We start from the raw sequence: 26,413 nt of genomic DNA on the forward strand, positions 1-26,413 counted from the left end.
GCCTCTGTAGCTTCTGTTGTCAGAGTAATTACTGAAATCATTCAAATAATAAATACTTTGCACCTGTATAGTAATGAAGATTAATTACTTCCCTTAGAGACTGGACAGCTATATTTCAATAAGTAATCAATAAAAAAAAAATCACACACAAAGATTTTGATCCCCAAAAAATTATAAGGAAGAGTATGTGCACCCACTAGCACCTCCGCCATTAACCACCACAGGCTTAATCACTACAGTTGGTACTTTTTATTCAGTGCCAGATTCATCAGGAAGGCACTACAAAGAATAAAACAAATGACAGACAACGAAGTCAATGTCTCAAAGAAATACTAAAGATAAAGGACAAAAATCAATGAAGGTTCTCTTCAAAATTAATGAAAGGACAGTTGGGAATCCTGCAAGATCTTCAGAGAAGCACAATTACACAAGTAAATAGTCAAGTATCGGAGGGGTAGCCGTGTTCGTCTGGATCTGTAACAGCAACGAAGGGTCCTGTGGCACCTTATAGACTAACAGAAAAGTTTTGAGCATGAGCTTTCGTGAGCACAGACTCACTTCATCAGATGCTGGTCTTGGAAATCTGCAGGACCAGGTATAAATAAGCCAGAGCAAGGGTGGGGGTAACAAGGTTAGCTCAGTCAGCAAGGGTGAGGCTTACTACCAGCAGTTGATCTGGAGGTGTGAACACCAAGGGAGGGGAAGCTGCTTCTGTATTTAGCCAGCCATTTGCAGTCTTTGTTTAAGCCTGAGCTGAGGGTGTCGAATTTGCAGATGAATTGTAGCTCAGGAATTTCTCTTTGGAGTCTGGTCCTGAAATTTCTTTGCTGTAGGATAGCTACTTTTAAGTCTGCTACTGTGTGGCCTGGGAGATTGAAGGGCTCTCCTATGCATTTTTGTATATTGCCATTTCTGATATCTGATTTGTGTGCGTTTATTCTTTTACGTAGAGACTGTCCAGTTTGTCCGATGTATATAGCAGAGGGGCATTGCTGGCACATGATGGCATACATTATATTGGTAGATGTGCAGCTGAATGAACCCACGATGGTGTGGCTGATCTGGTTAGGTCCTGTAATGGTGTTGCTGGTGTAGATATGGGGGCAGAGCTGGCAACGAGGTTTGTTGCATGGATGGGTCTCTGAGTTAGAGTGACTGTGGTGCGGTGTATAGTTGCTGGTTAGGATTTGCTTCAGGTTGGCAGGTTGTCTGTGGGCAAGGACATGTATGTTTAGCATAAGTCTATATATTTGTACATAATGAAAAACTGTGGCAATGGCAACGATATACTTTTGGAATTTTACTTCTACATGAAAGTAATAGCATATGAAGGTACGGAGAATCCAAGCCTCCTAAAGCTGACATCGCTCTTTACAAACTTTGAAAAGCATTATTTGACGAACAAGAAGAAGAAGAAAAAAAGAATGCCAAACTGCTGAAGTCCAGCAGTGCAGGAAAGAATTCTGTAACGTTGGAAGCAGCAGCCAGAAGAGATGAATCATACTCAGCGTTCTCAGGCAAGTCTCTTAACTTAAAAGACCCCTGCAGTAAGTAATTTTCTCCCCCCTCTTCCCTACCCTTTGCCCCACCCTCCAGCTGATTTGTCAGTTTTCAATTAATTTTTTTTTGTTTTCTATCTCTCTGTTATATATTCATCATGAGAGAGCACTATTTCCAGATCTGAAGAAGTGGGTCTGCCCCATGAAAGCTCATCATGTAATATATTATTTTGTTAGTTTTTAAAGTGCTACAGGACTGCTTTTTTGTTTTGTAAAGATACAGACTAATGCAGTCACCTCTCTGTGACCAGCAAAACAAAAAAGCAGTCCAGCACCACTTTAAAGACTAACAAAATAATTTATTTGGTGATGAGCTTTTGTGGGACAGACCCACTTCTTCAGACCACTTCTCTGTAACTAGCAACAATACAGTCACCTTCCAAAGTGGCCAATAATCACCTGATAAAACGCAATCTCCTGAATCAAACGCACATGAAGTCTCTTTAACCATTCAACCATATGTTACAGAGACATAAAGCCCTACCTCCCTCAGAAATAGAAAAGGGAAAGTTATTCCCGTAGCAAATTACATTCAAGATTAGAAAACATCATACAAAGCAAGCCCAAAATTTTTTGATAAAAGTGCAATAACCTCAGCTAAAGCTATTTAAGCTGCCAGTTACAGGATCATAAGTCATCCAGTGTTTTGTGAATATTCTTCTGGTGAATCTAAGTAATTGGTGGATGCCTTGTGCCTCCATGGAAATACAGTAAGGTCTCAGAGTACGCGAGGGTTCTGTTCCACGCACCCGTGCGTAACCTGGATTTCGTGTAAGTGGCGGCCCGGCTTTTTCCCTCGCAGAACACATGTTCTGCAGCCGGGGAAGCAGCGGAAAAGTAACTCCTGCTGTGTGGGGGGCAGTTGGGGAGGGTTAAACCTGGCAGTGGGTTGGGGCCATGGGAGGTGGGGGGGGGGGGAAAATAAGCCTGGGGTGGGTTAGGGCTACAGGAGGGAGAGAGAGGTGGAGTTAAGCTGGGGCTGCGTGCAGGTTGGTGAGTCAGAGCCCTTCTCCAGTGGTGAGCCAGGACGCAGCGGGAGTTTGAACCGGAGCCGGAGCCAGGCGTGTGTGGTGAGACGGCGGGGGGGTGGGGGTTTGAATTGGAGCTGCGTGCAGGGGATTTAAACCAGGGCAGGGAGTAGAGGGTGAACTGGAGCCATGTACACGGGATGGTGAGCCAGAGGTTTGGGCGGGGGGGGGGGTTTGAACTGGGGCCGCACATGCAGGGCTGGTGGGGGGTTGCACCAGAGCTGTGCGCGAGGGATTTAAACCAGGGCAGGAGTATGGAAATGGAGCCGCATGTGAGGGGTCTGAATCGGAGCCACGCATGGGTGGTTTATACCAGGGTGGGGAGTGGAGGGTGAACCAGAGCCACATGCAAGGGGTGGCAGGTGAGCCAGAGCCCAAGCATGGGCAGCGAGCCAGCAGGGGGTGTTGAATGGGGACCAGAGAGGTAGAGCTGGAGTTGCACCTGAGGGGTGGTGAGCTAGAGCCGGACGTGGGGTGGGGGGTGAGCAGGAGCTATGCGCAGGTGGTGAGCGGAGCTGGGGGTGGGTGGTGAGCCTGGGCCACGCAGAGCCAGTGGGGTTCAGCCAGGGCAGGGGGAGCAAGTTAAGTGCAACTGGAAATCGCGCTACAGGGTTTATAATAGGAATCAGGGTCAGTCGTGTTAAGAGCGGGGTCACGTACTGAGTTTGCATACTCTGAGACCTTCCTGTAGTTTTTCAATGTGATATCCAACAAGTTCTCACTTGTAAAATTCCTCTCTGAATATATGGCTCAAAATGTACCCAAGTACAGCAGCACACCCACCACACTCCTTTGCTGTTGGAGACTTTACTAATGCTGAAGTGGTATAATCTGTCACCTGTAAAGGTGCTGAAAAAGCCCAAGAGTTGCACAGTATTCAAGAGAAAGTGGACACAGAGGTAATTCAGCCTCTGTGGTAACTAGCTCTTCAGGGTGGGCATCCCCAGAAATGCTACAATTCAGTGCAAGTGCCACATGTGCCATTGATCGGGGATTTTAGGAAAAAGACTCATTCAGCCCTCACACGTATTCTACACTGCCTTATTCTCTACACTGTGGCTACATCTACACTGGAGGGTTTTTGTTTTTTTTTTTGGACAAAACCAGCAGAGCATTCATATTAAAAATGCATTCTGCCTTTCTCGACAGAATCTGTTGACCAAAAAAATCCATGTGGATGCTCTGGGGAGCCCCTCTGTTGACAGACAGGGCTTCTGGATCACTGGGCAGCCCTGTCTGCTATGCTTCTTGTCAGGTGTTCTGTCATGAGGGTTCTGGGCAGTCTAGCCACTGCTGACAAAGCGGATTGCTTTCCTGATCCACTTTTGTGCGTTGACACACTGTCAACAGAAATTTTGGCAGAAGATGTCTTCCGACACAGTACCATTGACAGACTGCTGTAGTGTAGACATAACCTGTGGCTACACAGAGATGGGTGCGTGAACTGCCCTCAGTTCCTTATCTACTGCAGTGCTTGATAGAGAACTACAGATAAGAAAGGATGGAGGACAGACAGTAGCACACCCATAACAATACACATCTCTAAGAACTACAGTTACTAGACAGGACCAGTAACCTCTCCTCTCGAGCAGTGTCCCTGTGAGCAGTCCACTTCGGGTGACTTCTCAACAGTACCTTCTGTGTAGGGCTTAGAGATGAGCCCAAGATTTAAAACAACACAATACAGCCACAACACAGCATCAGAAGCTGAGTATAGCACTATGCCCCCGCACAATTCACAATTTCCAACATCAGTTTTTTATAAAGTGAAGCCATGGTTGAAAAGAAAAGAAAAGAAAAAGGTGGTGACTCTATAGCAGGGGTTGTCAAGGTTCATTGCACTGTGACCCCCTTCTGACAATAAAAAGTATTACTTGACCCCAAGAGGAGGAACCAAAACCTGAGCCCATCCAAGCTCCATTGTCCCAGGGGTCAACTCCAGGCTGGAGGGTCTGTACCTGAGTCTTCAACATGTAAGCTGAAACCCTCAGGCTTCAGCCTCAGGTGGCAGGGCTCGAGCTTTGGCTTTGACCCTGGCTGGGCCCCTCCAAGTCTTAGCCAGCCCTAGTGACACCATCACTGTGGCTGCAGATGCTCAGAATTATAGCCAGAGAGAGGCATCTCCCCCCTAAGCCCACAGTTGCCAAGGCTGGGCAAGTGCTACTGCAGGGAGAGAGGGCTGGGAAGTGTCTTTTCTGGGACAACCTGCACCCCAATGCATCCCCAGCCCCACATCAGAGCCTGCAGCCAAACTTCTCACACTCCCTCTCCCAACACATTGCTCCCCACTCCTGCACCAATATGGAGGTGATATGGGGCATGTACCAAAATCCATTCTGAACATGTTTGGGAAAAGTTAGATGGAAACATTGCTGTCTACTAGATGTTAGTCTAGTAAAGCATTTCCCAGATTGTGTTACACAGAACACTGGTATTCCGCACCATGTGAATAGGTGTTCTGTGAAAAAATTATTCTAGCAACAGACTTCATTCTAAAATTTTAATTATGAAATTGTGTGTATCAAAAATACCAAGGTATTTGAATGGTATTTAAATTGTAGGTATATTAATATTTATAATGCATTGATAATAGTATAATTATGCAAATCAGGCTGAAAGAATTGATTTGGATTGTTTTGGTATGAGTGGTGTTCAGAGAACTCACATGATGCTGCATCTGATAAGAGGATTTAACTTTCCAGCATCATTCCTAATATTAACTGAATTTGTGATCAAAAGATGTGAAAACAATTCCCATTAAAAAAAAAAAAGTCAAAATGTTACTTATTTTTATTCTCCAGTAGTTTTCTGTGAAAAGAAATTTATAAAAACAAAATTTAAAAATGTTTTTCCAGACCAAATTTGTTTTGTATTTCTCTTAAGCTTTATGGAAGGAGAGTCCTTTTTTGAACTATACTGTCCTTTCTATTTTTGTACAGAACAACAACAATCATCCTCCTTCTTTCAACTACTATAGTGATGTTTTGTTTTGGATGTGTACTCAATTTTTAAACTTAATTATAGGACTGCTAACCTTCCTATCAGGACGACATTAGTTGTTCATTCAGATGATTTTCTCAAGTTATTTTTTGTTCTTTGTAAAATAAAAGATATCTAAATAGACTAACTCTTTTAAATCAACTTTTGAGCATTACATGTGGCAATTGTCCAGTGTGAAACCCCACTACCACCAGCATTTGCGTGTTCCATCAAGATATTCCAACCTCAGAAGTGTTAGGTGATCAAATTAGTTTGGGAAACACTGGTTTAGCACTGAGAGCCTGGATGATCCTATCAGTACTGATTTAGAAGTCTTCTCTTTGTCTTCTCCTTGTTACCTTGGTCCCCTGATAATACTGATGATCTTCTGGAGCTGGATCTCTAGATTATGTGGGTATAATAGCATGAGGAGTATCTGAGGAACCTGCAGATTTGTGAGTATTGAACTGAGAACCCTTGGGTGCTTGAATTAGTTCCCTGAATCAGTGACTGGGTTTTTTTAATTAGATTTCTTAGCTGGGGAATTCAAACTCTGTTTCCTAAATTCTTTGAAATGATTCTTCAGTTTTCCCACTTAGAAACTCTAAGGGAGTGTTGTGTTTAAGTGGTTTAGACACTTTATTTCCCCAGTGACTGGTGCAGAGGGTGGGTCTTCCGGCCCAGGTCAGAGGCCAGCCATCAGGAGCTCTCAATCATGAGAAGGTACAATTTGGTCTCCTGATTCTTTGCCCACGAAAGCTTATGCTCCAAAATATCTGTTAGTCTATAAGGTGTCACAAGACTTCTCGTTGTTCTCAAAGCTACAGACTAACATGGCTACCTCTCTGATACTGGTTCATTATGGCTCTCAAATTTTAAAGCCAGACAAAAATGACACTGTTGGTGGGTATGGGAATTCAGAGGCTAATGGTCCCATGCACCAGCAGAATCTGTCACTCACTAGGAGAGAGTCTTCCTGCATGATAGGCAATGCTGAAAGCCCTGACAGTCAGACATACTCTCCAACAATCTAAAGTTCACCACAAAGAACAAGACAGAGGACAACAGTCCTTTGGATACTGGGCTAGATGGAACACAGTCTGATCCAGTAAGGTTGTTCTTACTACTGTATTACCTTAGTTACACTAGTGCTATCAGTAACAGAGAGGGAGCCGTGCTAGTCTATACACTATCAAAACAAAAAGCAGTCAAGTAGCACTTTAAAGACTAGCAAAATAGTTTATTAGGTGAGCTTTCATGGGACAGACCCACTCCTTCAGACTATAGCCAGACCAGAACAGACTCAATATTTAAGGCACAGAGAACCAAAAACAGTAAGCAAGGAGGACAAATCAGAAAAAGATCATCAAGGTGAGCAAATCAGAGAGTGGAGGGGTAGGTGGGAAGGTCAAGAATTAGATTGAGCCAAGTATGCAGACGAGCCCCTATAGTGACTCAAAGTTCCCATCACGATTTAAACCATGTGTTAATGTGCCGAATTTGAATATAAAAGCCAGCTCGGCTGTTTCCCTTTCCAGAACGGTGAGACAATACTTCTTCAATAACACACATACCTTTAGGTCATTGACAGAATGCCCCATTCCATTAAAATGTTGACTAACTGGTTTGTGGATCTGGAGTGTTTTGATGTCTGTTTTGTGCCCATTGACCCTTTGTCTAAGGGAGTTAGAAGTCTGTCCCATGAAAGCTCACCGAATAAACTATTTTGCTAGTCTTTAAAGTGCCACTTGACTGCTTTTTGTTTTGATAGTGTGTAGACTAGCACAGCTTCCTGTCTGTTACCTTTAGGTCATTGACAGACTGCCCCTTTCCATTAAAATGTTGACTAACTGGTTTGTGGATCTGGAGTGTTTTGATGTCTGTTTTGTGTCTGAGCTGACTTTTATATTCAAATTCGGCACATTAACACATGGTTTAAATCGCGATGGGAACTTTCTGAGTCACTATAGGGGCTCGTCTGCATACTTGGCTCAGTCTAATTCTTGACCTTCCCCCCCACCCCTCCACTCTGATTTGCTCACCTTGATGATCTTTTTCTGATTTGTCCTCCTTGCTTACTGTTTTTGGTTCTCTGTGCCTTAAATATTGAGTCTGTTCTGGTCTGGCTATAGTCTGAAGAAGTGGGCCTGTCCCACGAAAGCTCACCTAATAAACTATTTTGCTAGTCTTTAAAGTGCTACTTAACTGCTTTTTGTTTTGATAGTGATATCAGTGAGTAACTAAAACTATATTCGAGGTAACTTCAGCTCAGACACTGATCAAGAATCAAGGCAACCAAAAAGGAACTGAGGCTGGTTCTCCCACGCTGCTCTAAACGGTGCAGAACACAAGGCAAAGTACAGTGCAGGCACAGGCTGAATGGGCATTTCTACCTAAAAATCTTTAAACTGAAGGTTCATACACACCTAAAAATGAAGCATCCATAGTGACATTACTTGATCAAGAGGGATGCTTCTGCATGCTGTATGTGCCAATATGGTTTTGGGTCTTTTGGTGACAAAGGAACCATAGTAATTAGGCCATCTGACACAGATTCAGATGTTTTGGTCCTTTCTAGTCACTATTTTACAAAAACAGAATACACATGGATTCAAACTGCCAAACTACAAGCTATTTTGATGCAAAGAAAAGATAGGAAGAACAGCAGAAAGCCTATATGACTCCATCAGTATCTCTCTAATGATCTGAAAATTAAAAAGGCATGCTGCCAAAAGTGGAAAAATGGACAACGTGCTAAGTACAAAAGAATAGCACAAGCATGTAGGAAAAAATTCAGGAAAGTTAAGGCACAAAATGAGTTCTGACATAGCATAGGACAAAAAAAATCAACAGAGATTCTTCAAATACATTAGGAACAAGAAAAAGATGAAGAAAAGTGTAAGTCCTCTGCTTAATACTGTTAACAATGACAAATTAATTTGCCTATTTTTTGATCTTGACTATCCAGTTGACTCTTAGTTATAACAGCCAGTATCAATGCTCAGTTTAAATCCTTTTAGATACAGTAAATAAGTTTAAATGTTGAAATATCTCATGGAGCTTTTATAAGTACCAAACAGTTTTAAAGTTCTGCAAATATTTCAAATTTAACAGAAAATGGCTCTAAATTAAAACCAAGAAGCATTAATTTACAGGGAAAACAAGAAATTGAGTGATGCTGCTTTGAAAGAACTGTTTATAAGCAGAGAAATCAAAGAACTGTGATAAACACTGTAACAAATTTCACTAATCTCCCTTCAAATCTTTGCAATGATGGCTAGATTATTATTAGTCATGTGCAAAAACTGAGGCCAACTGTGCAAGATGTAAAGCAACGTGAACACCCAGAATCACAGATCAGAAGAGAATCCAGACTCTTGAAATGCTGGATTTCTGCAGACATCACTAAACGGTCAGATTTAAGAATCATTACTTACTTTGTGTAAACAAACCAAACAGACCTTCAAAATGCTTATCTGGAGTTTCAGACAGTAGCAGATAAATTGTCAGCCAGCCTTCACTGGCAACTTAAAAAAAGACACACACAACTACAACTTACTTATGGAAAGGTGCTCCTGTAAGACCTATCAAACAACAATCTGGTCATTTGTACCAATATGAAATCCTCTGTGATGTTCTCTGTATAGATGGTCTGTATCTGTAATGAACATGGATAGAGGACACATTTTAGTTATAGGCTAAATTTGGCATGCAGGCAACATTTCGTGGATCCAGATCTATTTTACCATAGATCTGAAAGCGTAAGTTGACTTATGAAACAGTTTAATTAAAGGTTAGTTTTATTCTGCTCAAGTAGTCTTCACTTTAACACCACATTATGCATCCATTTTGTTAATTAGTGTAATCTAAAATTACTTTTTAGTAAATGATTTTTTTAAAATACATGTCAAAAGCTGATAAAATGGCATGCCATTTTTTCTTAACCTTAGTTGACCAACATGATAAAGATAATAATTTGACTAAATCAGGGGCGTGCAAAGTGGGGAACTGGCCACCTCGGGGGGAGTGAAATTTCATAAGGGGGTGCAGTATGATTGATTGCTGGGTCTCAGGCTCATCTATCTCACTGAAGTGTTGAAATATGTTACTGTTTTTATGTATGTGTATTCACATTTATAGACTGATTAGAAACATTTTTATATTCTACATACTTTCTTGCACAAGCCAAAAAGGCTTTTTTTCCATATGAACATTACCAAAATTTACATTAGTTTGGATTACATTAGAGGTTTGGGAGGAGGGGGGCTGCTAACTGCAGTGACAAAGTGGGGCCTGATGTAAAATGTTTGCTCACCCCTGGGCTAAATTATTCTCTGTGTTTTGAAGCAGTGATAGAAGATTTCAAAATACTATCTACAACTCTAACAACAGAATCTCATTTCCAGCTCTAACAACAATGAGAAGTCCTGTGGCACTTTACAGACTAACAGATTTTTGGGAGCACAGGCTTTAGTGGGCACAGATCCACTTAGATGCCCACCATAGTTTATGCTCCAAAAAATGTTTGTGTAAAAGGTGTCACAAGACTACTTGTTGTTTTTGAGGATACCCCCAATACTTGTCACCATTTCTAACTATATATTTGTCAAGAATCTGAAATTATGACACAAGGACAGATCAAACACACTCATCTAGAAAACTGGGATATTAGCTCTTGTTGTTACCCCCTCTTACAGCTGCCTTTGCACAGCAGCTGGAATGCCTCATATCAGATTAGCATTCCATTTGCATTCTCTGGAGTGGGACTATTTGTTTCTATAGCAACAGCTTTGTCAGCTTGGATGAAATTCATGCAAAGAGTTGAGGAAAGACCTTGCCTCATACAATCAGAAATGTCTTTTCTCAGTCTGATCACTCAGCCTTTTCTGTGTTTTAGGCAACAGTGGTTAACATTCTAAATCAGTTAGAAATGAAGAGCCATAGAACGCTTTTCTGATAACTGTATCAAGCTCAGTCGGCATCTGGCTAAAGCCTCCTAGTAAGTAGCAGTAATTATGTGAATAAAACCTCTAAAGAACAGCGCTTAAACTATCTGCTCTAGTTATGTCAATCATTTGAAAGTACTTATAGCCTGAATGACTCAGGGTGAGTGAAACAAAAAAAGCAGTCCTATAGCACTTCAAAGATTAACAAAATCGTTTTAGGTGATGAGCTTTCATGGGACAGACCCACTTTTTCAGATCTGGAAATTCTGTAAACGTAAAATGGCACAACAAGAATTTAACAGAAAGATAGAAAAAATTAAATGAAAACTGATGAATCAGCTACATAGGACAGAAGGAGGAGGGCAAAAGCATGGTGGGATTACTGCAAGTGTCTATTAAGTTAAGCCTGAGGTCACTATGAATATCAAAACATGGGGAAACAGTCCTTGTAATGCATCAGGTAACTGGTATCTTTATTGAGGACAAGGTGTAAAGTGTCAGATTTGAGAATAAATTTCAATTCAGATGTCTCCCTTTGAAATCTGGTATTAAAGTCTCTTTGTTTTAGGATGCAGGTTTTCAGGTCTTGGATGTTATGGCCTGCTCCAATGAAATGCTCACTGATGGGTTTGTGTGTTTGATTCCTAATGTCTGATCTGCGTCCATTCATTCTTTGGCAAAATGATTGTCCACTCGTCCAATATACATAGCAGATGGGCAGTGCAGGCACACAATGGCATATATCACATTGATGGAGGTACTGAGCCTCTGATCATGTAACTGACATGGTTAGGTCCAATGATAGTGTCTCCAGAATAAATATGTGGACAGAGTTGGTAAAGGGGTTTGTTGCAAGGAAAAGTTCCAGGATTAGTATTTCTGTGGTATGGTGCATGGTTGCTAGTGAGATCTAGTTGCTCTTTCCCCATTCTTCACCCTGCCTTCTTCTGTCCTATATGGCTGATTTGGTTCTGTCCCACGAAAGTTAACTGCCTAATAAATCATTTTGTTAGTCTTTAAAGTGCTACAAGACTCCTTTTTTGTCCTGTGAAGATACATACTAACATGGCTACCTCTCTTTGGGCTTGTCTACACTACCACCTTCTTTCGAAAAATTTTGAGGAGTAAAGGGACTTCGAAGTTGCCCCGGCACTTTGAAGTACTGGCGGGTGAGCCACGGCTAGATGTGTGCTGGTACTTCGAAGTTTAAAACTTCTAAGTTGCCGCGGGGGGTAATTTGGTTAATGAAGTGCTGCGTACGCACCGTAGCACTTCATTAGTAAACTCCCAAAACCCTAATTACCATCCTTCCTTCGAAGGAAGGTGGTAGTGTAGACAAGCCCTTTGACTATTAAGGTGAGTGAAATTGGATTAAAAGATAAGTAAGAGACACAACAGTAGATTACTTTTGAGGATATACTTCAATTCCATTAAATTCAGCTATGAAACTAATGCTCATTAGCATTTTGCAAAGCCTCAAGCAACTGGATAGTTTGGGGTTCCTTTATAAAAAGGGAACAAAATTACAGATCATTCACACAGTAAGTTAAGACTATCACTTTACATGGGATAAGCGATAGTATGCATTAAATAATAAAGTTGAACATTGTCTGATAATAAATGTTAGCAATGGGTCCCCTTGAACTGGTGTGGAGATCAGTCTGAATACTAGGGAGGGTAAGACAAGACTGTTGAACATGGTTACAGCAAGCATAATTGAGTCTTAGCAAGTCTCTATAATCATGGTGTCAAATATGCTCCCCGTTCACCATATGTGGCAAATGGGGTAGTGGAATGTAATGAATGAGACAGCTCAGGAGAGCCACACAGGCGGGGCGCCCCTCCCACTGCTCTGTGCGCAAGTCCCACCACTTGGTGGAATGTGTGTGTGTGTGGTGGCAGAAGCGGAGGCATCTCTGAGCCAGGGACTCTTGCGGCCCCATGCAGTCGTGGCTCCAGCTGTAGTGTGCTTACACAGCAGCTCCAGTCCATAATCTCTGGGAGGGTCACACCCCCACACACTGGAATGGGGGGGAAATGTGGCGATCCATTAAATTTCTTTTCAACACCACTGTTTCATAATTTTTTTACTGAGGTGTTCAATTTTGTTCCAGTTACAGTAGCAAATGAGTTGTTTGAAAACCTGATTCAGGGTGAATAGCCACTGATCATGTCAACAAAGAATACAGTATCTTAATGTCTCAACTCAGGCTCTAAATATATTTTAAATATAATTAAAGTTCTTAGACAAGAGAGAAAAAGGTGTAGGAGAAAGAATATCCTGAAGACAGAATTCATTAGAGCTACCTACCACTGTAAGAAAACTTTTCAATAGTTCTTGATAATATTCTTGAAGTTTAGCTTTTAAATTTCACAACTTTCAGATAGAAAATAAAGACCTGTGTCCATGTAGGCACTAGGCATTTAATTTCTACCGCTTGACCTTTGTTTGTATTTTTATCATCCTGTATTTCCACTACCAAGCTTTTCCCTAGCTTAATCTCTTTTGTGCATCATCTTCTCCACCTCAATAAGGCAGCTAGTGCTCTAGAGAACTAATTTTTCTATTAAGTTATAAACAGTACAGCAGAGGGCAGTCTCTACAGTAATTAGAAGAATGGGACAGAACAGGACAAGTTAGAGTTGGAGATGAACATGAAGGGAAAGTCTGTTCAGAGCAAAAGTTTGTATATTAATTAAAAGGGGCCCATATAAATAAATAATTATACAGCAGAAAATGCCCATGTAGTTCATATAGATTCATTACCATGGGCTGCTCTGCTAACTTGCACCATGGTACAGTAACTGGATGAAAATGTATGCACGTACAACTAAATGTCTAGCTTCACCACTGAATTCTCTGCCATCTTAGCCTACTGCACTATTATCAATATATAGTCAAGTGCTGTGGAGAACAAGGACAATTCTAACAACCCAAATTAAAACGTCAAATTTCTGTTTTTCTTATAGCACAATTCCCATCTTTGAAAGCCTCAGAGAAAGAAGGGCATGACATAAACTGCAAGGAAATTCTTATAATTTCTGCTGGATATTAACAGATTTCAGTATAATAAAGGACACTTGATAACAGTCTAGATATTTTCTTATCACTTATATACAGGCATTTCTTCACAACATTACCTCACATTTTATAGTCTGAAAAGTAAACATGTCTGCCCTGGGTTCAAATGGAGATATGCATACGTATCTCACAGAGCTGGAAGAGACCTTGACGGGTCATCAAGTACAGGCCCTTACCCTCTCAGCAGAACCAAGCACCCTTCCTGACAGATATAGATATCTATATCTATTTGCCCCAGACCTGTAAATGACCTCCTCAAGGATTGAACTCACAACCCTGGGCTTACAACACCAATGCTCAAACCACTGAGCTGTCCCTCGGTGGTTGCATTCTCACGAAAATATTAAAATACTGTTGATATTCTCATTTTCTACAGGAATTTCTCTGTATTCTACTTGTCCTGTTTTGGATTATTGTTCCAGGGTCTTATTTTTAAGCGCCAGCGGGGTAGCTGAGCTAGTCTGTATCTTCAAAAACAACAAGCAGTCCTGTGGCACCTTACAGACTAACAGATATTCTGGAACATGAGCTTTCGTTGGCAAAGAGCCACTTCGTCAGATGCATGAGTGATGAGTTCCAGAGGAGGGTTTAAATATATAGGCTTATGAAAAGGAGGGAATCCCAGCCAAGAGGAGGGCCAGTTCAATCATGGAGGATGTGGCCCATTATCAGCAGTTAATGTGGAGTTGTGATCATCAAGCTGATGTTCTGGAACGCCCGCTCATGCATCTGACAAAGTGGGTCTTTGCCCAGAAAAGCTCATGCTCCAAAATAGCTATTAGTCTATCAGGTGCCACAGGACTTCTTGTTGATTTTTAAGTGTCTGACCTATAAAATATGTTAATATAATAATTAGAACACAGAAGATCACAATATGGCCAGGATCTGACCAAGATAGCTAATCTCTAGGAAAATATTAGCAAATGATAACCATAAAAGCAAAGACCAAAGTCAAAATACTTATAATTAATACTGTGGCTTATTTTATTTAGTCATTATTACACAACCAGTTGTTCACATCATTAGATACATGGACAAAGACTACAAAATTAAATATTCATTAACTATACTCCCCACAAATCCTCCTTTTGTGCCTCATTATGTTTTTGTTCTATAGGTTTAGGCCAAGAGAAAATACCATTACTTTTGTTTTGATACTAAAGCTAAACCAAGATTGGCAGCCTTCTCATTAGATTTGTATACTATATAGTTTTTTTTTTTTTAAAAGATTAAAAACAACAAAACTAAAGGTTGAACCTCACTAATCTGGAACTCTCTCATCTGGAAACACCCATAATCAGGCATGATTTTAGTTAGCTGGATGTCCACTTATCACGGGTGTCGTCTAGCTTCCCACAGTTCCATAAAGTTCGTTCATAGCCACCAGTCCTGGCTCTCAGTGTTCTGTGCTGTTGTTTAGCTCCAATTTACCCTTAAATGTCTCCTAAGAGACAAGTAAGCAAAGGAAGTGTTGGTAACGCTGTTAGACAATACATACCTTCTGTGGTCTGGCAAATTCTCTCAGGACAGGTTAGGTCCCCAGGGTGCCAGATTAGAGAGGTTCAACCTGTATTGAATTGGTGGGTTTGTGTGTCCCTGGCTCACCACACTTGCCAAGTGCCCTCTCTTCCTGAGGGGGTTGGACAGCTGCGCGGCCAGGCTTGGCCTTCACGGGTGAGTGGGGAGGGAAGCAGGGCAGCCATCCCATTAGAAGCCAGGTCCTACCTACAGAGACAAAGGGCTGCCTTCTCTTGGAGCCTGACTGTATCTGTTACCCTGGCTCTGGGGTGCTTTGACCCTCACACCTCTTTCCACCAATCCATCTTCACACCTCCCTTCCACCAACCATGGGACTTGCCCAGGAGCAGCAGCCATCACCAGACCATGGCTGGGAGGGAAGGTGCTGCTACTGACTCCCTCCACTTCCAGGCCATGCAGCATTACATGGCTCCCATCACTAACGACAGCTGAAGCTCATCTCCGAGTGGGTCCTCCAGTCATCTCTGCTGGGAAGAACTGGTCAGAACCAAGCTTAGGGAAGCTACTTCCTCTTGTTTGAACCAGGGTTGGAGGGGAGTCAGTAGTGGCAGTCACAGCTTGGCTCTGAGAGGCACCTTCCCCTCCCCACCATGGCCTGGAGGTGGCGGCTTCTCACAGTTCCTCCCTGCCTGTGGGCATAAGCAGACAGAGCTGCCCCCAGCAAATTCCCCCAAACCTTCCCAGGCAGCACATGAACACATTTGCATGATGTCATTATGTTGCCAAGAAGTGGGAAAAAATTACATAAAGAGAGATTATACTTCCAAACTGGAAGGTATAGTAAGTTAAATTTTACATCCAGTTTTGAACTATGCTTCATGCCAGAGGCAGTGAACAAGTGGAACACAGGCCAAATCTGGACCACTAGACTCTTCTGAACAGATCCCAAAATCTTTTTATTGTTTATTATTTTAACATTTTGCTCTATAAGGTCTGGACACTGACTATACCTTGACCAAGAAATGTGGACCTTGACAAAATAAATGACTACATCTGCTCTTTGATGTCAAGACAGAGGAATAGTTCAAAATTTCTGTCTACACTAGTGTCCATTTTATGTTATGTAAAAAAGCAAATGTAGATTACATATGGATATTTTATTCTCGTTAGCTGGATAACAAAAAGTGAACTCAACTTATAGGCCTTGAGAACTGTGGGCAAATTAAATCTCTAGAACATAATGAATACCATTTCATAAAAGTAATAGGATAAAATTAAGGTGGTTCAATAGCTCACCAATTTGAAAGTTATATTGCAACTTGAAGAAATTTTGGAACTATGTAACCCAAAAATGGAAGGGCAAAAAACAAAAACAAAAAAAGTATTTATTTTTAACCACAAAATATGTATAACTGCAAATGTAAGGAGGAGCCAATACCCGCATCTTATAATTACTGCTGAAATAAGAGAACATTTTTGGAGATGGGAGAAAAGTAACTCCTCTATTTAAAGACCCTGAAGAGGATGGAGAGAATCTGTTCTCAGTGGTAACAGACTGCAGAACAAGGAGCAATGGTCTGAAGTTACAGGAGAAGAGTAGGTTGGATATTAGGAAAAACTTCTTCACCAGGAGGGTGGTGAAGCACTGGAATGTGTTGCCTAGAGGTTTTTAAGTCCCAGCTTGACAAAGTCCTGGCTGGGATGACTTAGTTGGGGTTGATCTTGCTTGAAGATGGGGGCTGGACTTGAAGCCCTCTTGAGATCCATTCCAGCCCTATGATTCTAGGACATGGTTTCCCAAACTGGGGGGTTGTGAAGAAAGTCCGAGGGGGAAGGCAACCCAGCCCCTCCCCCGTTATTCCCCCCACTCAAAGAAAAAACTGGCCCTTGCTTCTGGCACTCACTCCCTGCCATTTCACATGGGCGACCCGGCACAATCGCTATAAAAAGCGGGCAGCCGGCTAAGGCCCACATGGAGCTAGCTGCCTCCTGCAAAGGTGAGTGAGTGTGGGTTGGAGGGGAAGGGGAGGAAGATGGGGTTAGATGAGGGGCTGGCAGTGCCTGGCTTTGGAGGAGGGGCTCAGGCAGGCAGCTGACAGGCAGCTAGGGTGGCTGGCCTGTGGTAAAAAAACAGGTGGGGAGCCCTGAAGGTTTCTCAAAAATCAAAAGGAGGGCATGATGCTGAAAAGTTTGGGAACCACTGTTCTAGGGGGAGTGCACGGCTGTCACAGTCGATTGTGTGTGAAATCAGCACACACCTCACTTTCCATGTCCTTGCTTTAGATGCGTATCACTAGTAGGAAAAATAAACTACACTGACAAAAAACAGAGTTGCCAGATTCCTCTGAGCATGAGCAATAGGCCACAGGCAACAGCCACACACAGAACCTCCAAGGACTACAGGTTGCCCAGACCTGGGATAGACATTTATACTAAGCACAGGTAGTCATTGCCATTTCAAAAGCTATTTTACTAAGCAACACTTTGCACAAGACTCATATATACTCATACACAGACAAACACACCAAAAGAAATACCTGACCTAGAAATAAGTTTGCACAAGCCCCACAAAATAGGGATACTAGATGTAAACAAGTTTATTTTCATTAATCACATTTAAATATTGATTTTTTTCCTTAAACAACACTGTATATTTCTTTGTACAACTTCTACCAATACTTAAACTGACTCCTACATATTTCAGAGTTGGGAAGGAAAAAATCCAAAAATAAACTTCTTGGCATAATCCTAAAACAATGTCACCTCAAGGCTATACACACTTGAGATCCAAATGCCTTCATTGTATTCTCTTTTAGTTTAATTCTGAAAGAATCAAAATATTATTGTCAAAGTTTAAGCCTCATAATAATGATGGCATCCATTTAAAAGGAAACAGCTATTAAATTCAGAAACTTTAGAGCCATAATTCCTGCAATTAAGCTAATCTAACAATAGAAGCTGGATATTTGGCAGTTGTACATTGGGCTATTGAGTAAAGCCTTCAGTAAATGGGACTTTAACAAGTTTTACCACATTAATCCTTTGAATGAAAAGGCCCAAAAAACTCTGGACATGTGTTTCCTTTTAAAAAAAAAAAAAAAGTAAAGTTAATATTACTTTTGTCTACAGCTCTGGAAAGATGTATTTGATAGACCAAATAAGAAAAGAGGAGGAGGTAATTTACTAAACTTGTAAACCTGCTTCTCTAAAAGGCATCTTGTGACTAGATTCTCCGTCTTGAGTCTCACACCCAGCATCAATCATGTAGCTTTGTAGTAGAAATGAGGCCCAAAACTAAACACATTATGACTGCTCAGTGTTGTCATTTTATATTAATTTTTCCAGATAATACTGTGGATAGTACTGCAATATTCTACTAAAACTGTATGTAGCATGCTGTCCCCTGGGAGCTTGACTGGAACATTTACATCCCTTGAAGCTACTTTAATGAGCAAATATTTAGAAGATTAACAAAATATGCTGTGTGTTTACAGATTTGTCATCCTCACAAATGTTGTCTATTAATTTTAATGAGAAGTTTACCCCATTGGTGCCAACAGAATATACAAATTATTATTGCACAGAGTTACACGTAGCAGCTTTAATTTGTTGGTTTGGTTGTGATTTAAAGGACAGTGTATATTTAAGGTAATGATGAACTTTGTAACTAACCCTCCAACTTAAAGATCATTAGGGTTATATAAACAGAAAATCAAGCACATTTTAATCAATGCTAAATGCCTTTTTGTCATTCAGCAGCGCACAGAAAAATGGGGACAAGGGACAAGGCTTGGAGAGAAGCCTCTCTGACTTCAGTCCCTCCTTCCCTTAAGAAGCGATCTTAACGATGCTGAGACAGGACACTTCAATACCCTCTACTCAAAGAGTGAATTGGCTAACAAAACGAAAGACTGGGACGGAAAGAGAGGTATAAAAAGCACCACTAGCAGAACACCAATACTGAGATTTCCATATACTGCCTAAGATATTGTCATGACCATAGTGGTACAAGATCCTGGAGATTTTGAGGGCACTAAGCAGTAGCAATGCTGAATGCAAACAGCAATTCTAAGGAAAGAACTTTTCTAGAAGTCCACAACGAGGAACCATAATTTTCTAAAGATAGCAGCCAAGGACAAGTATCTGCTATGGGCTCACAAGATGTCAAGGAAAGGCACTCATTTCTGTTTTGGCTTTATAACCCAGGCAACAGTGGGGAAAGAATGGATACTTTTTTTTTTTTTAAATAAAATCACAGGGTCAGAAAGCACCACAAAAGGTCAGGTAGTCTAACCACCTTCCAAGATGCAAGATTTGTTGTGTCTACACCAAGGGTGAGACAACTTTTTACAGCGGGCCCCGCTTTTCGTCCTTGCAACTAACAGGACACCCCAGTCTAATATAACCCCAACTGACTGAAATTTCGCATTTAGCCATATAAATTACTTTACTGAACTAAGAGGGGAGGAGGAAAACAGCACTACCCCAACGCTCTCTTTCCCACAATAACTAGTTGGAAGAGGATAGAACATCATACCCTCAGTCTAAGGGACGAAGGTTAGCACCACTGGTGTCCAGTGAAGCAGGAGAATAAGGAGCTTGCAAGCACAACCAAATAAATGACAGCTTATATATAAGACAAAAGAAAACTGCAGCTACCATCATGGACAGAGGGAGGCAGGAGTCGATGTCTCTACACAGAAGATCCCTACTGTTTGAAGATCCTGCCCTACTATTTTCCCCAACCCTTCTAGGCAGTTCTTTAAACAGCAGTGTCATGCTGTTTAAAGAGCCTACTCCACTGGCTCCCCAGCCTTCCTAGGAAGCCTTTTAAACAAATCAACATAAGGGACAAACTGTCATTTAAAATAAACAAAAACAAAAAAAACCAAAGAAAGTTGGAATGCTCTCCAGTAAGCTGAAAAAAGGGACTGTCTGGGTAAAAACAGGACAGCTGGTCACTTTTTTTTTTCAAATATATATATATATATATATATATATATATATATATATATATATATATATATATATATATATATATATATATATATATATATATATATACACACACACACACACACACACACACCTCCACTTAGATGCCCCTGCCAAACAGGACTCCCAGCTTGCTCCTGCTGGAAGGCACAAGTGAAGTGTGGCAGTGAGACCGGAAATGCAAGCATTCTTGAGATGGCAGACACTCGGAGGCGGGGGATGGCAGTGCAGGTCAGGTGAGCCACAAGAGGCCAGGGGGCAGGCAGCAGAGTTCATGGCGAGGTGTGTGTGGAGTGGATAAACTGGAAATGATGCCAGTGTTCTGGTGATGGTGGACATTAGAAAAGGTTCAGAAAAGGGCGACTAAGATGATTAGGGGCTTGGAAAGGGTCCCATATGGGGAGAGGCTAGAGAGACTGGGACTTTTCAGTTTGGAAAAGAGGCGATTGAGGGGTGATATGATAGAGGTATATAAAATCATGAATGGTGTGGAGAAAGTGAATATAGAAAAATTATTTACCTTTTCCCATAATACAAGAACTAGGGGACACCAAATGAAATTGATGGGTAGTAGGTTCAAAACTAATAAAAGGAAATTTTTCTTCACACAGCGCACAGTCAACCTGTGGAACTCCTTGCCCGAGGAGGCTGTGAAGGCCAGGACTCTATTAGGGTTTAAAAAAGAGCTTGATAAATTTTTGCAGGTTAGGTCCATAAATGGCTATTAGCCAGGGATAAAGTATGGTGCCCTAGCCTTTATAACAAGGGCAGGAGATGGATGGCAGGAGATAAATCACTTGATCATTGTCTTCTGTTCTCCTTCTCTGGGGCACCTGGCATTGGCCACCGTCGGCAGATGGGATGCTGGGCTTGATGGACCTTTGGTCTGACCCAGTATGGCCATTCTTATGCTCTTATATGTTCTATGTTCTTATGACACCATGGGAGCAGACAGTACAACTGAGCCCAGAAAGTCCATGGGGGAGGCAGTGGTGGCCCTCACGGGGGGGGAGGAGGGCCCCAATTTTGAAATGTCACCCATTTTGCGCACCTGTGGTCTAAACCCTCCAAGACAAATGGCTATCCAGACTACTATTGTTGATCATGAGGTGAAAAGTGTCACATCTCAGGAAGTAACAGCCCTTCGGATTATGATCCGCCATTTTCTCTTTTGATTTGGAAGCCAAAGAAGGAGCTGAAGATTTTGCAGTGAGAAAATTCAGGCTGACAGAGGAATAAAGATTTAAGAATAGGATGCACTATGCCAGCAATGGGCAAACTAGGCTAGTGAATGGGCCACAAGCAGCCCTTCATCTCAGTAACAGTAGTATTAAAAACCTACGTGGATGGAAACCAGCAAAATCATGGGCAACAGTAAGCAAAATGTCTCATGGGCCACACGAGGCTCTTGGGCTGCAGGCTGCCCACCCCTGCCTTAAGCAATCACCTTAAGTAACCTAGTCATTTGTGGCAAAGGGGATCCCACTGAGAAACCCCTCACCAAGACCTTCTTGAGAGTCAAGGTTTAAATTCAAGGAGCACAAGCTGAATCTCTGAGAAAAAGACAATTCAGATTCAACACTAAACCTAAGTAATCCCCTTCTTTTGAACTAAAAAAAAGCAGGCATGAAGGGCCAAGACGCAATGTTGAAAAAAAGACATGTTTGGGAGACAAGCCTTTCTTTATAGTACAGGGAGATTCAGTCACCAAAGCAAAAAGGAGTGCAAGTTACTTCAGGGGAGCCCTTCTTTCTGCAGGGTCCGTTCCCTATAAGCAAGGAAGAAGGCAGCATAGCTCACCTAGCAATTGAGCAGGCCTGGGAAGGGCATGGCTTTGACAGTTCCCAGATTTTTTCCCTCATCTATCCAAAGAGAAGAGTGGGATTTCCCACCACATAGGTTTGCTTGTTCCCTGCTCTTTAATAGATGTTCCACCAAGTATTGTATTGTAAATCCTGATTAGACCACTGTGGAAGAGTAGTGGTGGGGGAGCTACTTCCCACTTTGACAGGAACTATCCAGCAGGCTGCCCCACTATGGTCTGCAGTTGAGGGCACAGGCTCCAGGGGTCTGCCATCCCTTCAACTAGCCACCCATGGTCTGTAAGCTCTCTGGGAGGAGCTATAATCTACACCAGTGTTTCCCAAACTTAAAACATTCACACACCCCTTTTGGGACTTCAGCCTTATCTGTGTACCACCTCTCCCAGTGCCATCCCAGTTCTTATCTCCTGATTTTTAGTGATTTATTTTCTGCCATGTACCCTTTGAAATCCTTTCAAGTACCACTGGTGGCGCACGTACCACGCTTTGAGAAACACTGATCTATACATTTTAGAGTGTGTCTGTCAGTGCTACATTTGTAGATCCAGCTCACCCGCACGCCATGGTTGGAGGGCTGTCTGAGAGCCAGGCTCCAGGGGCTCCCCACCCTCCAGCTGTCCCTGACTCCAGCAGGCCGTGGGGGGTGGTGGGGTGGGTTGGCTGCTGGCTATCTGGGTGGGGTGAAGTTCTTGGGGCTGCCCCCAGCCTTCAGCACCCCCTCACACAGCCTGTCTGGAGGCTTCCTGCCTCCAGCATACCCCCCTTCAGTCTGTAGGTTCTCTGTGGGGGAGGGTGGGTACTCTGTTTGACAAAGGAGAACTACCTAACTTGTCTTTATGGAAGACAAGACAGTGGAGCCTCGGCTCAGCTGGCCTCTCTCTCGGTGTTGCAGATGCCCAGAGTGGCCACTCTTGGTATTATGTCCCTCCTTTCTGTGCCCCTCCATTTCAACTCCCTCTGCTCCCATCTCTTTCTATGTTTGGGAAAAACGGCCCCTTCCCAGCACTTCCCATTTCCCAGGCAAACCCAAAGCATGACCGTGGTTTACAAGTTTGGCATGCAGCCTCCTCTTACCCTAATTTCATGGCTGTAGCTCTTACAGTTAAAGATGAGTTCTTCAACAAACCTACCACCGATGAGCTAGATGAATACTAGTTAAAAATACAGTCATTATAAAAAATGGTAGAACAGGGAATTTACAGGGCAAGTGTTTGAAGCGGTACACCTATAGTGGGGATGGGCAAGATATGGACAGCAGGCCACATCTGCCTTGCCAAACCTTTTAACCTAGCCCACGGCCTGCCCCTATGGCTACAGAGGCAGGAGAGCTTCTTGTGCTGCTTCTGCTTCCAGCAATATCTCTCAGCTCCTATTGACTGGAAACTGACCAAAGGGAGCCGAGACACTTTGCTGGGGACAGGGCAGTGCATGCCCCCCTCTCTCACAGCACTGAGATCCACATGGAAGAGCCAGTGGGCTGGGTCTGCTGAGAGGGAGGGAAGCCTACTTGAGAGTGCTGCTCGCTGAGAGCTGCTTATGGAAGCACCTCCTGGCCAGAGCATGCCTCAACCTACATCTCAGCTCCCTCGCAGACCCTACACCTCCTCCTACATCCCTCCCCAGAATCCTCTCCTCTACCCTGCACTCCAATACCCTGCTCATGTCACAATCCCTCCTTCATGCAATCTCCATTTCAGACCCCACACCCTTCTCCTGCATCCCAGTCTCCTACCATGAGTTCCATTCTGCACCCAACCGCCATCCCAGAATCCACATACACTCCATAGAATAGTGCAGTCGTTGATCACTTACCTAAATCTTGGTGTGGCCCCCACATCAAAAATTACTGCTCAATCCTGATTTAAAACCTTGCTAGGATTCCTTCTGAACCTTTACACTTCATTGAAGTTACCAAGAGTCAAACTGAAATCCTGCCCATTTCCCAACCAGTAGCCAAATGACTGATATAAATTTTAAACGACCATACAAACCAAGCTCCATTTCATAGCTTAAATGTCTAGTAAATCTTATAAATTACCAACATCATTTTAGTCAATTGAGCAATTTCCTTTTTTAGCTGAAGATATAATAAAAATTAATAATTAATAACAGCAGCAGCTTTAATGGCCACTCATTTCACAATCAGCCTTGTTTTTGGAGACAAAATCTGTACAACAGAACAATAAGCTTTAGGAAAAAATTACTAACATTTTTACTTTTACAATACCTGGCAAAAGTTGCAGGCAAGCTCACGCTAGGGTTCACAACTAAATTCAGTAACAAGGCTGTACAGTCTGTTTTAACATGATGTTAGGACAAAACACCAAGGTGACAAAACAATATATCCACAGTAATTCTGAATACCTTTAAGAAACTGTAATACCAAAGTAAATCAGAAAAGACACCCTTCATATCAGCCAAATCAAGAGCAACTCTCGGTCATAGAGCATCCAGAGATAAATCCTCCCGAACAAAAAAGCCTTACATCAGTAGTTCCCAAAATTTTCACTAGTGTGGACTCCCCCAATCACCCCATCAAACCATTTGTGGACCCTCACCAAAGCCAATTCTGTTTTCTCTAATCATTTTATTTATCTTATTTTTTTCATGTCCCCCTTGAAATACCTGTGCAGACCACAGGTTGGGAACCACCAGCTGAAATGATTAAATGTACTGAACAGCTTCTGTATGAGAGATTAAAAAGACACTGACCAGGAACAGAGATGATTGGGGATAGGGAGGAAGATATTATAGAAGTCTATAAAAATCATGAACATTACTCCTCCTGGGGGGAATTCTTCACCAAAAACACACCCTAAGCGTTCTGGTACACTATTTTAAAATTCTGCATATTTTATTTGTCAATAATATAATAAAATCATGCTGGTTTCAATTTCGTCATACAAACTCCAGCAAATAGCGAATGGAGTGGGGAGCATGAAGGAAATACTCAAGCCCTCCCCCATCTAATAAAAATGCAACTAATGTTAAACCTTTATTTTTAGCTACAGTATTAGTCAAAAAATATATGGAGCAATATATTCAGTGCCACATCACGCACAACTGAAGAGCAAATGAGGGCTGGGGATCCAAACTAAATTTCTATTGGCTACTGATTGTCTCCAAAAAGGTCAGTAGCTAACAGTTCATAGATCACATTTTGATAGGAAATATTTTCAGTCCAAAATCTTAGACAAGTTATAATCAATAAAGTACCGTAAGTATTTATAAGGCCACACTGTCCTTTACACTACTTCAGCAATATAAAGGAACCTTAAAATTTGTTTTATACGAGTTTGCACGCTATACGAGTGCAACTGATTCCCAACTTTCTGCTCATGGGCAAAAACTTGTAAGAGGGACACTAAATTACCATTAAAATACATGTAAAAGTCTCTGATTGGTTCCTAGTGCTCCTAATTCGGCGAAGGAGTGGCAGCATGTGGCGCTGCTTTTGAAAGGTAAAATGAACCTGGTGGTGGGGAGGGTTGGGGAAGGTTAAAGGCTGGGGGCAGTTTGGGGCCATGAGTGGGAGGGAGGGTTAAAACCTGGTGGCAGGTTGAGTCCGTGAAGCGGATGAGTGGGGGGGTTCAGGCTGCAACAGGTTGGGTCCATGGGGTGGGTAGGTGGGGTTAAGGCTGCAGCAGGTTGGGTCCGTGGGCCGGCGGGGGTGTCAGGCTGCTGGTGGGGGGTTCAGGATGTGGTGGTTTGGGGGTGTGGAGCCGGGGGGTGAGGGGTTCAGGCCACGGAGGATTGGAACCAGGGGGAGGGGCGGTAAGGCTCATATTAGTGGGGGGAGTTCACTCATCTAGTGAACAAAGGTAAGTATATGTGTCCCTCATACGCAAGTACTCATAAGTAAAGTACTTGTTTTACGCAGGATGAGTGTACCTGTTTTATACTCAGGAAGGATGGGCAGGAGAGAGAGAGAGAGAAAGCAATAGGAAAAAATTCACTAAGGCTGTGTCTACACTATGAGATGAACTTGAATTTAAAGGAGTTAGCTTGATATTAATACCATTACCTCAATTTAGTGTGCCCTAATACCGATAACAAAAATGCCAATATTATGGGAGAGGTGGAGCATCAATTTTGAATAAAGGCATGTGTGGTAGTGCCATGTCTTTAATGCGACTTTATTAGTTTCCAGAAGTGTCCCATACGTATCCCACAAAGCTACGCAATGACCCTCCATGTACGGCCACTTCCTTCTCTATTGTTCGCCATCAAAGAGTGCAAGAAGGTCACAGGAAGCCCGCGAATTTTTGATTGAATTAAAATTTGAATTTGAATTGAGCAGCAACCATGGCTGCAAATACACAGGGTGTCTAGAAATGAAAAAATTCCTCTACCTGTTCCATCGCACCACATCAGTAGCCATCACACCATACCAGTAGCCATCTCCTGCAATCATGAGTGCTCAGGGTAGTGATCTGCCTAGTAGTTCTCAGGCTTGCAGGCAAGTCCCAGCATGAACCCATCAAGAGATTCTGGATCTTCTAGCAACTTGGGGAGACCAATT

The 26,413-nt window shown here is 42.4% G+C and overlaps 1 protein-coding gene across 2 annotated transcripts in view; it reads right to left on the reverse strand.

Annotated features, from left to right (window-relative positions):
• The window catches only part of PALS1 (protein associated with LIN7 1, MAGUK p55 family member), a 136,684-nt gene that overhangs the window by 85,746 nt on the left and 24,525 nt on the right, over window positions 1–26,413 (reverse strand). The window contains exon 2 of one of the 2 annotated variants that reach the window (XM_074997223.1): window positions 9,126–9,224. The exons of the other annotated variant lie outside the window; for it this stretch is intronic. The gene's annotated coding sequence lies outside the window, so the exon portion shown is untranslated. The remainder of the gene's footprint in view (window positions 1–9,125; window positions 9,225–26,413) is intronic. 2 annotated transcript variants of the gene reach the window in all.

This window comes from Carettochelys insculpta, chromosome 6 (assembly GCF_033958435.1).
Source record: "Carettochelys insculpta isolate YL-2023 chromosome 6, ASM3395843v1, whole genome shotgun sequence".
Classification (NCBI taxonomy): Eukaryota; Metazoa; Chordata; order Testudines; family Carettochelyidae; genus Carettochelys; species Carettochelys insculpta.